The sequence below is a fragment of the Lepisosteus oculatus genome, chromosome 6 (assembly GCF_040954835.1).
Source record: "Lepisosteus oculatus isolate fLepOcu1 chromosome 6, fLepOcu1.hap2, whole genome shotgun sequence".
NCBI classification, from domain to species: Eukaryota; Metazoa; Chordata; class Actinopteri; order Semionotiformes; family Lepisosteidae; genus Lepisosteus; species Lepisosteus oculatus.
In genome coordinates this window covers 51,742,761-51,758,817 of record NC_090701.1, presented here as the reverse complement: position 1 = coordinate 51,758,817, position 16,057 = coordinate 51,742,761, and positions in this window count along the sequence as shown.

Sequence of the window (16,057 nt, the reverse complement as noted above, 5' to 3'; positions counted from 1 at the left end):
CAACTCCACAGTGCAAGCGTTCCTCGGTCTAAGTTCAACAACTTAGCAAAAAATGTTCAGGTCAACGAGTACCTGTGAAAACGGGATTTTTAACCCACACTGCCCCCCTGTGGTTCCGCATCGGCACTTAAGGTTAAGAAAATAACGACGCAAGAGAAGTTGGTATTTGCTGTATAGACTGTTTTTTGATTAGCAACACACACCGCTGAGTAAGGGCTGGTTGTGTAACAGATGCCATACCGATCACAGCTCAACACGATCTTCTGTTGCTTTCTGCAAGCCAAAGTTTTATATTTATATGAAACATGTAACATATACTGTATATTATACTGTAGATACTGTAGATACAGTATGTACATGACAAGAAAATACTTTGGGGACTTCGGTGTTCTTCAGTGTTGTCCACGCTGTGGATGGCAAAAGCCAGCTCTCCCCACTTCTATCCCATGGGAACAGCTCTAGAGTTTCCGAAGGATAACGAAAGGAGGCTGGATAAGTGCGAACACCAAGCTGTACTGTGCGCTTTTAAGTGAGGATGCTGACAGAAGGCCAGAGACTACTGTCTCCTTCTCTATTACACACCAACAGCCGATCATGTTAAAAAAAAAGCCTATAAACCATACGGGGACATATCACCTATCCATCTATAGAAATGATTTTCTATTTAAATGTCACCCTGATCTGCACAGTTCAGACCTCAGCTATCCCAATATAGGTTTATTGCTAATCTCTTGACGATTAAGATTAGACACAGACGTTCAACAAACTGGTTTTGCTGTGTATACAGCGCATACTTCTAGAATAGAAAAATGGAAATGTTGAAGCGTGGTTCGGTGCACAACAAAAATATCTTTTGAAAATAACATAAAGGTTGGAACATTACAGGGCATCTCCATAAAACTATATAATCTGATATTTCTATGTACATAGTAGATAATGTACCATATAGATGTCCCGTAGATATTTTTTTAAAAAATGCAAGTTTCTGAGCTGTCCAATAGGGCTGTTAAATTGAAAATTTAATCGAAAATGGCTTCTATTCAGAAGTTTTCATCTCTTAAAGGCTTATAAATGAAATGATCTTAGCCTGTATCACAGCATCACAGACTGCAGCCTTATTCGAGCAGCCCTAAGCAAGCAACGCACAATGGTACAGTAATTAAAATCCTCCTTGTCTCATAACTAGAGTTAAAATCCATGAGTTCAGAGGATCATCCAAAATGTTTTTTTAACTATTCAAATACAGTAACTGATCAAGACCTTCAAGACATGCGCATTTTTCTTAATAAAAAAATCAGATTCTTCATTATAACAGTACAGCAAATTAGAACCAAAAACCAATTGTTTCGTAGTTTTGGCTACTTTAAAGTTACCCTGTGTACGTAAATTATGTTGTTAATTAATCGATCCGCCGAATTGTTGAACACTGTGAGAATAAGAGTTGAAACAATGTTTTAAAAAAACCATTCTCGTTTATTACAGCAACAAAAGGCACTGATTCCATGTTGACTTTAAGCCCAAATTGAGAATGACCAGTGTTTTTAAGAAAATAAACATTTTGAACGGTTGAAATATGATCATTTCATCTATTTCTTCTATTCTCTAATGTTGTTTCAGAGACAATCTCCATAACAGATGGACAAATAAGGTGGATCTTCTAATGAAGTCTCTTCATTCTTCGGAAGTACAGTATCTGTGGCCGCAGTAGAAGCTGAACTTAATTGAGCCTTAATTGAGAAAGGAAACACAACGTTTCGGCTGTGGAGGCTTCTTCTCCACACCGGAAGACGTGCGGAGAATAATTTATTAATCAATAATTAATAAAACCTTAAAACGGAAAAGTACGTATTTCTGCGAGCCAGGAAAATAAATAACCTATGCTAAAAATATTAAATATCCGATTGTATTATTTCTGTATATTCCTCTTCTATTTTCGAGGTAAATATTTCACAGTATATACTGTAACTCATCCACCCACAATTGTGTAGAATTCAATATGGTAACAAAATACACCGTTCTCAGAAGGTTTTCTGAGAAAAAGAAATACAGTCAGTGCAAGTGTAATTTCAACCAATAGGTGGCAGACAGGTCCTAAAATAAGATTCGCGTATAGCACAAATAACAGGAAATAATGGGAGGAAAATTACAGCCAGGGTTTAAATCATAAATTGTTATTTATACACTGTGATGCTTTCTTTCTCACAGTTCTAGATATTAGGGAGATTAATCTGTGTTGAAGTGTTTTATGAAAATAACATTTTCATTCCCTTTTAGCATTAAATCAGCATAATGAGGCTTATCGCAAAGTCGAACAGATTTTCCTTGTATTGACACATGCAGTAGTGCATCAGCGTCTTTACTGTATGTACTGTACATAGTGCTGGCAGAAAAGACAAAGAACAGGCCAGGCTGTTCTGATATGGGGCCACGAAACCCAAGATAAAAGATACAGCTTTGTCTCTAGGGGTGGTCTGGCTGTTCTGGGAAGCAATGAAGGTGCTCAGTAGGCTTTATGGAGCACTATATGCTGTGCTGTATATTTATTTTGAATTATTTATGTAGCTTGTTTAAATGTCTTAATTACTGTGTTTGGACTTTATTCCCTTCTGTCTGTTGTAAACCTGTGCAAATAATTTGTTAAAATAGCTATCAATTAGCATTTTATGAACATTATTTAAAAATGTTGCAGCTCCGTATATCTACAATACAGCTAGCACAGTCTGTCATACTATGGGCTATTGTGGGGCGGATATTAAGAATAATATTGTGTATCATAACTTTTTGTGTTCTCATAAGAAAAGAAATCTATTGGAGCTTTAAGGAAAATCACCAAAGTACAGCTCCACGCCAGGCTTATAAGCAAAACTGACTTGATATTTTAAACTTTGTTAACTGAATAAAAGATTGGCCAGAGCCTGGGTTGGCTCCATTTAACAGCTTAGAGCTAAGAGAATTAAAACAAGAAGCGACAGTACAACCAAATGTGCCATCACACACCCATGAGCACTGGCATTGTACCAACAGTCCTCAAAACTGCTGCCATTACCCCCGTGCCAAAAAAGCCTAACATGGCTCTCGACAATTTTATGCTGATGATACTCAAATATACATCCATACCAAACCTGACACTGCTGTGGCTGTCTCTATTCTATCTAATTGCATCTCTGACATAAAAATTTGGATGACTCAAAACCTTCCTTCATCTTAACTGCGACAAGACTGAAGTCATGCTTATTGGCACCCCCCATCAACTTCATAAAGCCAGTCCTGTAACCCTATCTGTAGATGGTTCTGTACTTGAGCTTCAGTCTAAATTGAAATACCTTGGAGTGATATTCGATTCTGGCTTAACATTCGACCCACATGTGCAGCATACTGTCAAAACATCTATTTTTCACCTCAGAAATATCGCCAGACTATGCCCGATGCTATCACTAACTGTGGCTGAAAAGCTGATCAACACATTTGTGTTCTCTCGAATTGACTACTGTAATGCTCTACTTGCTGGTGTATCTAAATCTACTTTGAACAAATTGCAGTATGTCCAAAATTCAGCAGCCAGAATCCTGACTAGGTCTAGTGCAAATGATCACATTACTCCTATCCTGGAGTCCTTGCACTGGCTTCCTGTCAAATTCCATGTAGACTTTAAAATCCTCATGCTCGCCTATAAGGCTTTCCATGGCTTGGCACCTCAGTACCTGTCTGAACTATTATCGCCCTACTTCCCACCTCGCAACCTTCGCACTTCTAATTCTGGTCTCCTTACTGTCCCCCAAGCCTGTCTACATTGTAAACCTTCTTCTTTAGAAGAGCCTTTACTTAACTGGTTCCATTCTTCACCCCTCTGCTTTTCTTAGTACCACCATCCACGGTCTCCTCTATATATTGTAATTGTGTTTTATCTTGTGTATTCTTCTTATTTATTGTTGTTGTCAGTCTGTAAAGGGCTTTGAGAAGCCACCTTTAAAGGCGCTATATAAAATAAAGTTTTTTATTATTATTATCACACGTCTTAAACTTCATAAGTTACAGAATTACTTAAATGGCCGCATGTTATTTAATAAGAGAGAGGTTTAGATGGTCCTTATTTTGACTATATGTCATCCTAGATTTCTAGAAGCTATGTTACACATAAGGCAGGCAGATTAATGTAACAGGATTTATCTGACTTGGCTGGATTTCTGCAGAGCAGGCTGCTCGGAAAGCTGGCCACGAGACTAGGTAATGAAAAGATTAAAATGAGACATGAAATTTTATTAGAGAGATAAGAAGAGTCATTATGGAGACACAGTGGCCTTTTTCTCCAAAGCTTGTGATGTATGCTGAAGTTTACCTCTCTTGTTTTCAAAGGTTTGACTTGATTTCCTTTGGAGCTTCAGGCTCTTGTACTGAAAACAAGATTAAATAGAAATAAAATAAAACCCTCCCAGAGCGAACCGACTCTTCGAGCAGTTAAATGTGTTCCGTGCCATGGAGCTCTGGCCTGCATTAAGGCTGTTCAATTTAGTATTGTGTTCCAAAATAGTGTTTTTGCCATATTCCCATTGGCAAGGCAGCTAACAAACAACTTGCCCTCATGGAACTGAGGAAAAGGAGTGTTACACAGACAAACATACCCACATACAGTAGGAGGGAGCACACAAGTTGGGAAAATGAGCTTTAGGAGACAACAAAAACAAAAACAATTCTGTCCCAGCTGTTTAGGCTGATGTGCTGATGCCCAGTCTTGCAGGCAGTACAGAGGAGTGGTGCAACACACCCATGCTGTCACGCCCCCTACAGCTAGAGGGCGCTCCTACTCTGTCCTGTCCCTAGTTTCCCTGTGCTTTGCTTGTCCTTCCGGTGTGTCTTTGTCTGGGGCTATATATTTCCGGGTCACACTTTCCTCCTCGCTCAGCATTTGGATGTCCTGAGACCCGCCTAGCACCACGTTTTCTCCTCTGTGGCCTGAGAGCATAGGTTTCTACCCGACATCGTCTGACCAGCTGACCCATTCCAACACTACGCATAAGGGTCTTTTTTTGCTCTCCTGCCATTCCACGGCTTGTCCCTTCTGACATCTGTGACACACTCTCGCTCTGGCAGTGAAGGCATAGTGTTCTGTTTCCTCCCTGACTGACTGCTGACGGGGATCAAACACCAGGCAGTATCAGCACCAGGCTCCAACCACCTGAGTCAAGTGTTCAGGCTGGCATTTCTGTTTCTAAAAGACTTACTGTAAATCGAACTGCAAAAATAAAACCTTATCTGGAGATATTTTGTTTTGGAGCTTTTGCAAAAAGTGAGGAGAAAATCTAGCAACTTCAATGTCATCGCTCATCTATAATATCTCATCCACAGAGGGATGACCAGATACACAACTGGGAAGGAATGTCCTACAACAGGCTAAAATAACTCAAACTTTTTAGTCCTTATTTAGTCCTTTTTAGTCCAAATCTTTTAATTGTTTTTGTGGTGTCAGCATGTCGCCAGTATTTTTTGCAGAAAGCAACAATTAAATTATTTTTGATATAGGTCCAGTTCAGGCTTTCAGAGCACACAAGCTCATTGAGGTCAAAATTGCTATGATCCCCATAGCAAAGAACAATTTACCCCACGCTTTAAAAATGTTTTAAAACCTGTTGAATTTCTTCAGAAAAAAAATGTGGAAGTCCTAGTTACATCTTTGAGACTTCACTTGACATTTTGGGCTTTTAAAAAATCATGTTCCATTAAATCTGTAGCATGTGTTATATTTAGACATTTATTTAGAAAACCCTTACAAATTGTACGATATTAGGTTTGGTCATGAACAGTGTGCTTCCAAAACCGGCTTCCAAGTGCTCGTGCATAAAACTAAACACCTACATGATAAGTTGGTCTGGTCTACATAGCTAACTATGAGAGTTCTTTGTAACACTGACTTATCATAACAGAGTGGTGTTTAGTAATGTTTGGGAAGCAAACCTTAGATACATTTCAAAAGCCTAGACATCTCTCTCATCTTACCATTGAGGAATACTGCTGATGGGCTTGTTCCAGACTTCCCCATTTAAGGGAAAGGCTCTCAGTGAAGTGTCACCTGAAATATTCTGTTAGAATCATTTCAAAGCTTTCTGTCATCCTGGGTGCTGCGCAGGTTACTGTGCAGAAAGAATGCTAGCTTACTTGCACTCCCATTTGTGATTGAAGAGGAGCTGAAAGCCCAGAAAAACGGTATTAAATAAATATCAGCAGGGAGGTCACAAAAAGGACATACAGTACTCCGCACTACGGAAGTCTGTACTGCAAGGCGTGACTGCAAAATCTCCGAACAAAGCCTGCTGTACAAGCCAGCGAGGAAGGCTGATTTAAAGAGTGCGATTAAAATCTCTTAGCCCATCATCTGCCATTATCTTTATGGGCCTGCGGAGTACGAGATGGGTGATGATGAATACAGCTCAAAGCAGCCACACACTTTCTACTTGCCCTGACCTAAACAACTCATGTGAAGACCACAGGCCATATATGGCTTCTCTTGTGTTCTGGAAATCTTTTCCAGTCAAGGTGAATTCTGCAACCTAACTGGATGTTTGGGAGATTGGCAGCACAATGTCCCAGCACCACAGACTATAGCCTTATTAGGACAAACCTGAGTGAAAACTGCCAAATGGTAATCAAAATCCGCCTTGTCTTGACAATAGGAGTAAAATCGATAAGAGTCTTACACTGACTTTAGAGCATCATCCAATCAGAAATACATGATTGTTCAGGGATGATGCAGGTGGTTAGAATTGCTTCTTCGCAGTACTGGGGCCCTGACCCAATTCCTGGGATGCTGTCTGCATGGAGTTTGCACTGTATGTTCTCCCCTTGTTCACATGGGTGTCCTCCAGGTGAAGACTGCTGAAGACTTTCATATTTAAAGAAAAGATTAAGCTGGACATATCTAGGTATCTACACTTTTACAGGCTGATTTGCAGGCAACTTAATCTTGATGCAGCACAATTTTTGCAGCTCAAAAGTACTGCTTCCTTGTTTCCCCTTCTAGATTATTTTGGACATGTTCGCCTGCGCCACGACCCCCCAAGCACCAGAACACTGCCATCACACCCCCCTGTCAGTCATCCTATCCTGATCCTGTTGTGTTTCCCTGTTGCCCTTCTCTAGTCTCATCCAGATTTTACCATCTGCGTAGGGTCCTAAATACGCACTACACGGGAGCTGGTTCAGACAATCACTTCACTCCTTCTCCAAGGAGTTAAAAATGACACATCCCTTTGGAAATCAAGGATCACAAGTCACCCTAGCCAAGGTCAACAGTGAAGTCCGTATCCAAACTCTTTCAAAATATTCTTTATTTCTCAAAGGGAAACAACTCTGATTCTTCTCAAGGTGCTTGTTTGTTTTAGGCTAATTCTCTCTCCATTTTCACCCCAGTTTGCCCAGAAAAGTTTGGATTTGGAAATTTATAGCAGACTGGCAGAAGGAAAATGTGGAAGCATTATAAAACAGCTGTAAATGTGTTTTCCATAGAAACTGTACAGTATCACACAAAGAAAACTAAACCAAGCTTTAGCAACGGCAAATGTTTATACTTTTTCTTTCTGTCTATCAAAACATTTGTTAAGAACTAGTGTGTTACAACTACTGCAGTTTGTTCAAGTAAATGTTCCATTTACCTTACTATTTTCTTGCATGTGGATAGCATAAAGAGTACTTTGGAGTTTCATGGGATTCCTTCATATGTTTTCTCCTAGAATGATATCATCAGATTGTTATAGGGTTCTAAAAATATAAATCTGTTACAATATTATTAATCCACTAGAGCACAACCTAACATCAAATCATCATCCACCTTACGTTTGCATTTAAAGGTTCAGATTGTGATGATTCATCATGAAACTTTTCAGTTATTTTCATAATTTGCAATAAAAACTCTTAATAGTTGCTATTAAATATACTGTGTCAGCTCATTGTCAGCTCAGCCCAGTTTCTGAATGTTAGGAATACAGGTTCAGAGCCAAATATGTATTGTAATCAAAAGGAAAGTGACTGAATAAGTAACTTCTTAGTTACTTAGTCACTTACTATGTTTCACACACAAGGACAGTCATATCAAATCCAGTAGCAACTGAACTATTTTAGAACCACTATGTTATCCCAGTAATAAGAAGATGACCAGCCTGGTAAACACAACTTTGATTCAATGCCCATAAACAACTTGATTTGTTGTGGATAAACTGCAAAAAAGGGATCCTTCATGCTAAACTATGTTCATATTTAGAATTTTTCAAGTAACAGTGCAAAATGTAGTTAGACAGATACCATGGAGATCTCTTTGTACTGGAGGCTAATATTGAAGAAAGCCAAAAACGAAATTGCATACAGCTTTGTCTTGTCCTTCTTAATACACGGTTCCCTTCATAGAAAGCCAGAGTGTTTTTATCTGTTCTCATGTATGATGTTTTCCATTAGTTCACAGCCCCAAATGTGTCTCTTAACTAGGATCTGTTGACACAGTAATGAATTGCAGAATTCTTGCCTTTGATCAGTAGGCTAATGGATGATGAGCACCAGCTAAAGTATTTAGATTTTCTGAACCTCTTCAGAAGTTTAACACTCTGCTAAAGCAGAATCATGTCATTTCAAAAGAGAATTTAGGATGCTATCCTTAAAACACCCTTCAAAACTTATAAATCTTGCTTGTGAATATCTAAACTAAAATCAAGCCAGTGGCTGAAATTCTCCAGCACCACAGAAATAAAGCATAGCATAGGCTGGGAGATAATATCCTTACATCTGTGGCGAACAATGCGGTCTGTGTTTGACCCCTGGGGTGACTGTCTGTTAAAGTCACTCAAGTGGGCTGTAGAGTTACCCATACAGAAACCAAACTGCTAATCCCAGCCTGCCCTGTAGTGTTCACTATGGGTGTCTGACAGTGACACCTCCTTAATGGTCTAAGCCACCAGTTAATAAGCCAGGCTTTCTTCTAGAGTAGAGAAGTTTATTGCCATACAGTATGTACATGTACATTTCTTAATCGCGCTGATCTCTCGGGACGTACACAGCACAACAGACACCACTACACGATGTAGACAGTACATTACAAACATAATTAATAATAACAGGAACAATAAATATGTTGGTCATGTCATGTGTTCTATGCGATATTACAACTCAGAGGAAAACACGGAGGATGTAAATCATGATATTCCTGAGCCAAATAATAGCTTTACCTCTGAAATACATGGCAACCCCAGTGTTGAGAGAAATTACTCCCTGAGGAGAGTGTATACACTCAGGGTGGCCTACATGAAACAGCCCTAACCAAAACAAGTATCAACACATAGAAATTAGATTAGGAATGACATAATTGTGTTTGTGTGTGAGAAGGCGATTCAGTAATGTCAAACATTTCAATCTGGAGCGACTCAAGTTCTCCTGTGAAGGATCATTTGTTTAATACCCTTATTTAAAAATGACTCCATTGTGCACAGCAGAATCTACAAAAAGTTACATTGTAGATGTAAAAAATATACAGTGAATGTGCTCTAATCAGTTCCTCATGAATTCTGGTTTACATTTGTTGCACTTAAGAAAAAGTGTTAAACAAGCCATGGAAGGACTGACAATGGCAAATGTACTGAAGGGTTTAAAGGACGTTCCCAATAACAAAACATTGAAGGTACTGCCTTTAGGCTGAAACCCACAATTTTTGGGAATAAATTCAGAATATCTAAGATAGCCCATCAATTTTGTGTGAGAGCACAGCCCTACAAGGACTACATTTTCCAGGATCCTCTGGGGGAAGATGGAGCTGCTCTGTCACCTGACTAGTTGCAGGAAGTGAATTGGTCAGGTACAGTAAATGTCTAAAAAGCAGGAAGCTGAAGCTTCAGGGGTCAATCAGTGAGTGGAATGATGTCTGTTATCGAGGACAGAAGGACTGACCAGGGGCCTAAGAAACTTGTAAATGTTCTGAATATTCTGTGAAATGGTGAAGAGTCTCGGAGACTTTATTTGGAAAAGATTTTGAGAAGGGTCTGAGAGACTTTTTGTGAACTGTTTTGATTCAAGCCCGGTAGCAGTTTAGCTGTATGGCTACTTTAGTTAGGGAATTGAAGAAGTTTAGGCAGGAGCTCAACGAAGAGCTTAGGTTTCTGTTGTGGTGTTTGGTTGTGTTTTGTTATTTTCCCTGCACTATAATTATAGGCACGGGGGTGTTTTTTTAAACTCATGGCTGTCTGTTTGGCATATTTGTTAATCTGGATCCACCTATTTAAAAAAAAACCTTACAGCACGCCCCACTCTCCGGCTTGTCACATCTGGTACCATCTGGAGCTTTATTATGGGTCTTCTTGAGTGAGTAGACCAATTGTATTTAAGAAAATCTGATATTATACATAAAACATTGGTGCAACTTTTCCAACAGTCCCTCAAGACAAGGGAAGGACCCACAGACTGGAGATACAGTATACTGATGTGCTCAGTCATAAAAGGGTGACTAAGCCAATCCAACTAATTATAAACCCATAGGCCTGACTTCAATTACATGTAATCATTAGAACTCAACTAAAGGATCACCTACAGTATATACTGTAGGAATAAGACGAGGGAATAGTTTACATGGATTTAGAGAAGAAGGTCTTGCTTAGCCAATTTGTTCCAGTTCTTTGAACAAGTTATAACAATCATGGATATTATTCATTTTTTAGAATGATTTTGGAGCATTCAGAGCAAATTCCGGGAAGTATGCATTAAGGAAAAGGTATTTCTTCGGATGGAGTACGGGTTAATAAGCAACAGAACACATACTGTATAAGGAATGAATACCCAAACTGAAGTAATGTAAATAGTGGAGTATAACAGTGATCTCTACTAGGATCACTGCTCTTCCTAATCTATATATACTGTATGTTTATCTGATCTACTAAAATTCTAGTACATATAGTGAACTATTCAAGTATGATACCATAACAGGAGGCTTAGCAAACATTGTTCAAAATACAAAAAGATTTCAAATTCAATACTGGGCAGTCACCTGTCAGGTGATGTTAAACGTAGACAAGTACAGGGTGTTTCATATATACCACGTGTGTCACAAATCGCACACAAGCACGCAGGCATCGCCACATTCCCACACGCACTGCACACCGAAGGCACTCGTGCACTGACTGATACCACGCTCCTTCCTATTTAAACTCTCTCCTCAATCCCTGCTCGCTCACCACTGAGACTTTTTCTCAGCTAGAGCTACTTACCCCTTTGATCCCTCGACCTTTCGACAACGACCTTTTGCTTTACACCCAAGACTCCTCTCTCGTCTCACGATTTGGATACCGTCGCTTCATTTTTGGATTTTCGTCCAACCACCTCTCTGGCTACACGCAGGGTCCAGCTCTCAACCTACGTTTGGGCATTACTGACAACATGTAGCTCTTGTCTGCCCCTTCTGTGATTCAATCACAGCTACTGAAGGGTTCAGAGCACACACTAGGTTCCACAGCACCCAAAGACTGGTGTCACGATCGTCATCCCTCCTCCAGAGGGCGCTCTGACCCTTTCCTTTTGTATTTTAATTTCATTATCACGTTCACCTGACCCTTGTTCCCCGTCTATTATTTAAACCTCATGCCTCCGAAGCTCGAGGCCCTGTATTGGAAGACGGACGCCCGGAGGCCCTCCTGGCATCAAGTTGCCCCATGTCTGTGGCTTGAAGGCTTAGGGTTCTGATCGGCGTCCTGACCAGCTGATTCCGGGGCTCAGAGCGCCTGACCTTGTTATTTTACTTTTAACTTTCATTTTCCTAGTTCCATGTCCCTGTTCCTGTTTTTACGTCTTGTCTTGGATGGATCACCTGGTTTGGATTTTGGACTGCGCCCCCGTTTTCCTGCTTGGACTGTTTTTGGACTTGTTTGCCAGTGCTCCCTGATGCACCTGGATCACTGTCGGCACCGCCCCCTGTTCGCCACCCCTCTATTCCTCACCGCGTTTTCCCTGTAGCCCCTCTCCAGTCACTTCCGGATTATACCGTCTGCACGGGGTCCTAAACTATGCACTGCAAGGGAGTCAGCACCGGCTCCCATTTCAACTGGGTCTTCTGCCACAGCAGAAATCCAGACGATCAAGGTTTCAAGGGAGTGATGTCACTTCTGTAAAACACTCGCTGCTCTGAGCCCTGTTACAAATGCCAACTGCAAAAAAATCAAACGTGTTGGAGACACTGAGTTAGAAGAGGCTACCTGCTGTATGAAAAAGACCTAGGTGTTCATGTGCAAGAATATTTCATAACCTGGAACAGGTACATATCTCCTCATCTTATACAGCTACAACAACGTAAGCTACAGTATATAATAAATATAATAAATAAGCTAAACAGCAAAAAATATAACAAATTGGTTTTCTGCACATAATGTTTACTTTACGTTGCGTTACGAAGTATCTCTAAGATACTTCAATGAGTTGATGAGATTTGTGTATATAGCTCCTTGTTGTCAAGGTATTTCAAAGCCCTGGGGGGGAGGTAACAAATCAACAGTACATTGGTAGAAAAACATGTTGAGGCACAGAAAATGTTTCCGTGTTAAAAGGTAGGAGTAGTCTGAAGGAAAAGCAATTTTTAACGGCTTCTAAAGACAGACAGAGATGGAGAGCTTCATACAGTCTCGGGCAGAACGTTCCACAGTTTAGCCCTCTCACCCAGTGTATGGCATCTTGTCTTGGGGACACAGAAAGCTAGAATTTAAAAAGCTGTCGAGATGCTGTGTAATAGCTCAGCACGTCTTTGAGACGGCAAGGAGCCTGAGCTTAATGCTTCAATCAAAATATTACACAGCTAGTGACCTGACAAGTAAAGGCAGCCAACTTGTTCACTGTTACATGACTTGTTTACTGCTGTCTGTTACTTTTTCTTTCTGTTTCTTTTCTTACTACTAATAAAGTGCTGTATATAGGTGATGAAACACGTGCATGTTTAAATTTAAAAAAATTGGTTAGATTAAACCGATTATAAGAGGAAGAATCTAGTTCTAGATATTCATGTTTTACATTAATATCAAACAGATTAACAGGCCAGGTTAATAGGCCAATTAGTCAGGACTTTGGTTTAATGTCTCAGCTAAAGAAAAGACACCCTGTTGCACACTGTCCTCTGTCAACATCCCAGGGCATTGACTTGGAATTTCCCCAACACCACTTAGAGCAGCAACCTGCTTTCTCCTTAGAGTCCTCCCATCCAAGCTCTAACCAGGTCCAGCGTTGCTTTATTTGATTTTGAAGATCAGGCTACACGGTGATAACACTACTATCGGACCATGGATATCTGTTAAAATTCATATTTTTGTAGGTGTCTTTCATCTACTTCTAGCCCAAATATCAAGAGTTTACATTCAGTTCTGCATTTTATGTATCTGGTTACTTTAATCAGTTTCAGCATATGAAATAGTAAACTTCAATTCCCTTTCTGGACACATGAGGGCACCTTTTTTCCTCAGGCCACACAGGTTCACTATCTACAGTACAGTAGATGTGTACTGGCTTCTCTATCAGCACTGCTGCTCTTGCGTTTTTCTAGGTGTAATAAGTCAGATCAACAGTACATGAAATTTCATCCACATCAATTTTCAGTTTCTGTTTTTGCATGTGTGGAATGTCATTCAGAAATAATACTTTCAGTATTACGGCAGAAGGTATTTAATTTAAAAATAAATCATTTGAAATCCCTACTAAGGAAGAACTACAATGACACTCACTTCGCACACAAAACGTTCACAAACCTGTCCTTACTTGACACTGTCACTTGCATAGTGTAATATTTTATATCTGGTTTTATATTTCTATCAGTTTGTCTGTACTTGAGAAATATATGCTGTGTGAAATACCAATGTAAACCTAAAACTGATGCCATTATCTGACAGCTGGGCATTAAAAGCATGAAACCGCATGTTCTGTCAACATACTGTACAGTATTAACCCTTATGTACTGTATAGTGTGTAGCATTTCTGGGCTGTATAATGTGACTAACACAAAAATACAAGCCTCCAAATACAATAAAACAAGCATGACTACTTGTTTGAGGCAGCTGACAAGTGTGTGTAAGAAATCTAAAATTAAAATAGATTAACTATTCTCCAGGCCTCTCCTGGCGTTTCCTTGCAGATACTGTAGGTTTGTGTCAATTAACACTGTTTATCGGTTACTGGCTTAATGATTACTGGCTAGAAGCCCTCAACCGCACAGCAAAGGGAAATCCTACAGCCAGGAGATCACTGGTGCCAGAACAAAACCAATACCCCCAAGGAAGCACATCCTGATGGAAGCACGCTCCTGTGTCATTGAAGCCACTACTGCCCTTGGGAAAACTGTAGTTGTGGATTCTAAAGATACTTAAAATACTGCCGAATGAAAAAAATAACTACACTGAGGCATTCTTCCTTCTGTAGAAGGTGGGCCCTCAGCCTCTTTTCCTCCCCTAATTATACCTTCAGCACACAGTCTTGGTCAGACCAGAGCCCGCAGAAGCTTTGTCGAGACCCTACCGAAAGCCAGGCCGCAGTTACACCCAAGCCTGCGTAAGCACTCCTTCCCCAACCCCCTACCCCCCCCGTCAGGAACCTCAATAAACTGGAAACCTCAGGCGGCAGGAAGCCACACTTAGTGTAGCGGAAAAGGCGCCATGCGGCTCTGGATGGGAGGCGTCTCGGGGACCAGCAGTCAAACATGAGGGACGGGATGAGCTGCGGCCATCACACACGGCCAGCCTTCCTAAAAGGTTCCCTGTAATCCTCACCAAAAAAAACTGGTCTCCTCCAGGAAGCATCTTTTAATGGTACGGGTAGCAAATCCCCCCAACTCACCTTTTGCAGATCATGCTTGCCTGTGTACAGGCAATATTAGTACATAAAATGCAGAACTCTGAATTCATATAGAATAGCAAAGGCATGCTGATTTAATGCACCTCAAGATTAGAAAATGAGCTCTGTGGTTTACACATGACATCATGTTCTACATTTACTCTAACCACCATTTCCGGCTGCAATGCCAAAGGTCCCAGAGACAGTTTCTCGGGGTCTTATCGTACTGGGATTCCCAATTTGTTTTTTTATTTGATATGGTTTTAAGAGTGAAACGGCCATAATAAAAATGATGACAGTACAAGAAGTGCAAGAAAAACAGAAACAAAAGATACAATACAAACAGAAGCAAACTGAATTCTTGGGTCTTTACAGTAGCATCGGGTGTGGAATTTAAATCAAGTGTGGTTACAATCAAGCTTTACAAGGCCCTACTAACGATACCTAATGAGCTTACTACGAAAAGAATATTGTAGTCTTTGAAAGTTCAAAGAAGAAAAAGAATGATTCCTGATCTCAGAATTTGAACAGATTACCTACCAAGGAATTGAGGCCAAAACTTGGTGCTCTTTGAAGGAGCGGTTGGACAACATTTAAGGTTCACTTATCTCCTAAACTACTAAACCGGTAGGCTAGGCCAAATGATCATCTCTAATTTGAAAGGTTTAAAATCATATGGTAGAAAATATGTGTTTGCCACAGATACAGTTTAACAAAGAAGAAGCCAGTAAATGACATAAAGATTGTTGAAGCAGCATGCTAAGATACAAACAGTAAAATTCATACACGATCCTGTTAAAACTGTACTGTAGGTGGTTCAGTTTCTTTATTAACTGGGAAAAATCATTGCACCTGTTTCATGTGAAATATCACTTCAATGTTAAAAACCACACAGGAGTGCAGGAGAACATCAGAGTAAACCAATGGAAAAACTGGAACAATTCTAACAAGGGATTACTCACTGTGGTGTAATTTTCACCCTGATGTGTTAAGTGGGGAAACAGTTGTTAACTGCTATAAACAAAGAAGCCAGTCACCTTGTAAGTTTTAATTGCTCTGCAATGCTAAGTCTTTGATACTTCTGACATTCTGTGTGAAGATTAGAGACACAGTCTAGAAGAGTGACAGCCCCTCTAACCCACTTAACAATGTACCCTACGGCTCCTTCCAAATCCATTGGCACAGCTGATTCCCTTAATTCAAAAAACATGTGAGCGCCAGGGGATTTTGAAATGGT